At 41.0% G+C, this 2,776-nt stretch overlaps 1 protein-coding gene across 3 annotated transcripts in view; it reads left to right on the top strand.

Annotated features, from left to right (window-relative positions):
* The window catches only part of NRG3 (neuregulin 3), a 1,286,298-nt gene that overhangs the window by 1,217,039 nt on the left and 66,483 nt on the right, over positions 1–2,776 (top strand). The gene's annotated exons all lie outside the window — the stretch shown is intronic.

Raw genomic sequence — 2,776 nt, forward strand, 5'->3', positions numbered from 1 at the left:
AGGGTCAGGGAACGGGCTCTATCTTCCTGCTATCCTTGTCACACACTCTCTCAGTGCCTCACCCTGCCAGTGTGTGTTTGGTCTCATTGATCTTAGAGTGAGGGTCTCTTTCATTTGCCCTCAGGATCTCTTCTACCTGCAGGAAACACATATTTAATGCATTTATCAGGCCATTTAACTCTATTTTTCTCTTGGAGTTAACAAAGGCAAATCCTGGTTCCCACATATTCTGAATTTTTTTCTCCTTCATTTCCTTTCCTGACCAAGGTTCATTTTTAATTTCTTATAAGCTCCTAATATTTGAATCTATCCCCTGCATTTGTTGATATTTAAAAACAAAATTTAGGAGGACCTTTTTATCTAAGAATAATTAAAACTGGATTAAATCCACTTAAATTTAATCCAGTTAAAATGAGGACAAAAAATCAGAGTCCAACCATTAGGGAGAGAATGACCTACACATTAGAAGGTTGACTTGATGAATAGAAATAAATGCCAGAATTAGGCAGGGAAGAATGCTGGGATGAAAACTAATTTCATAAATGGTGGGTTCATTATTGAGTATTGTTGTATTATGATGACTTTTGCTTCTCTACGTACAGTCTTAACTGCAGGCTTCAGATAATGAATACTTGGATAAGAAGGAGGTATTGTTAGGTTGGCTTTTAGAATGAACTATCAGAGTCATCATGTTTTCATTTTGATACCTAGTGACACCACATAGGGTCTGATTTGCATATGTCGAGTATGCAGTTGTCCAGGTGGAGAGGCTTTTGCTCCTGCATGTGACTTACAGATGTGTGTGTGTGTGTGTGTGTGTGTGCGCGCGCGCGCTCGCACGTGTGCGCTTAAACCTCACACTAGTTGGAGACCAGCACATTTATGAAAATCATACTTGAGCTCAGTGTCTTATAGGCATAATTAAAACTGGTGGTAAAAACGAATGTTCACACAAGGCAGCAGAATCCTAGGGCCCCACGCCTGGGGGGACATGGAGGTGCCTTTTAGACCACCTCCCGTTTCCTCGCACATACAGGGGTCCTGCTCCAGTGGGGTCATGCACGCCTCTGTCTTCACCGTAGAGAGCTCCAGAGGGGAATGCTATGATAGAACTACAGCTGTGATTTTCTTTTGGTAACTTTTTTTTTATGTAGTACAGCTTAACAAGTCTTTGTAGAGAGAATTCTAGAGACTATTGCAGTTTCCAAAAGACTTCCCATTGGGCCGTGTTACATATCAGGATTTGAACTACAGTTGCCTACTTAAGCAAATCACTCTAGCCAGGCTTTCCAAGGATTCTGTGTCTCCAGGGACAAGGAGCACACTTTTCTTCTTCAAGGGAGAAGTGAAGGAGAGCATGAAACTAGAGAAGGTGGCATTATGGTGAAATTTCAGGAACTGACATTAGAACAGTGGAGAAAACCCTTTTGCCTGGTGGCCTGGCCTGAGCCATTTTCTTCCTGCGAATTCATCTCACTCAGGGAGCGTTGTGGTGGTTTTGTGTTTACCTGTGTTGAAACACCAGCTGCTACTGTTCTTATCCTCTCTCACCCTTTGTCCTTACCAAGAAAATATTACATACATCACATACTTGTTTATCTGTGAGGGAGAGTATGCGGGACAGAGCTCATGCCCCAAGGAGGACTGCCTACATTACATGCTCCAAAATGTCTGGGCAGCAAATTCAAATTCGTGAGTTGAAAAATACAGTTTTACTAAGAGTAGAAGTACAAGCAATCATGAGTAAAAAATAATGACATAAAAATAAATTCTTGGCATGGCCAAGAGCCCAGAGTTAGCAAGTCATTGCCTGTGGCTAAGCCTAGTTTTGCATAAAGGAGTAGAGTATTGTAAAGGCCCTTTTTGACTTGAACATTGGCTTCAGGAGAAAAAGGAACATTGGCATTTTGTGCATCAATTATATACCATGTATTATCCTATGTATTTTATTTTTGTGCTTGCCTATTTAATCCCTAAACAAATGTGTGAAGTATATAATATTTTATTGGTAAGGACAATAAATAAAAGAAGATAAGAACAGTGGCAGCTGGTGTTTGAAGCCAGGTGTACACAACCACCAACACACTGCTCCCTGGGACAGGTGGGCTAAGGGGGAGGTAACATCCCAGGCCAGGACACCTGACCAAAGGATTTTCTCTACTGCTTTCATGTCAATTGCTGAAATTTCACCATAATGTTACCTTCCCCAGGTTCATCCTTTACAGTATGAAATGTGCTTATATGCACATAGGTGAGTGAGTCCTGTATATAACAGAAAATGCAAAGCTCCAGGGGACGAGCTGGGAGACATTAAAAATCCTTTGCTGATTGTTATTTAACCCAAGATTGTTTTTTCCCTCAAAAATGACTTCACAATCTATCTGGGCTTTTAAAAAGTAGAATGCAAAAATGTTGACAATCCATATAATGATAAGTTAATGTATATTAGATAGAACCAAATTAAATTGCCAATGTTCAGACACTTTTTGCCACCCCTCGCATGGCAACTTTATATGTTTCAGCCTGATATTTAATAGTTACTCTGAGTTAAGTACTGCAGCTCATTCAGTCCTCACAACTGCCTCACACTGAAGTTCACAGTAGACTCTAGTTACAAGCAACGCATTCACTGCTTTCTGAAGTTAGCCTGGAATTCTAGATTCTATATCCAGGTGAAGTGGGAGAAGACAGGTAGCTCTGGAGAAAGTGCCTTGCAGTGCATGAAAGATACCTGACCAAGGACCCAGGCAGTTACAGGGAGGCACACTCAGGATGC

Source organism: Propithecus coquereli, unplaced genomic scaffold (assembly GCF_000956105.1).
Source record: "Propithecus coquereli isolate 6110/MARCELLA unplaced genomic scaffold, Pcoq_1.0 Scaffold109, whole genome shotgun sequence".
NCBI lineage: Eukaryota > Metazoa > Chordata > Mammalia > Primates > Indriidae > Propithecus > Propithecus coquereli.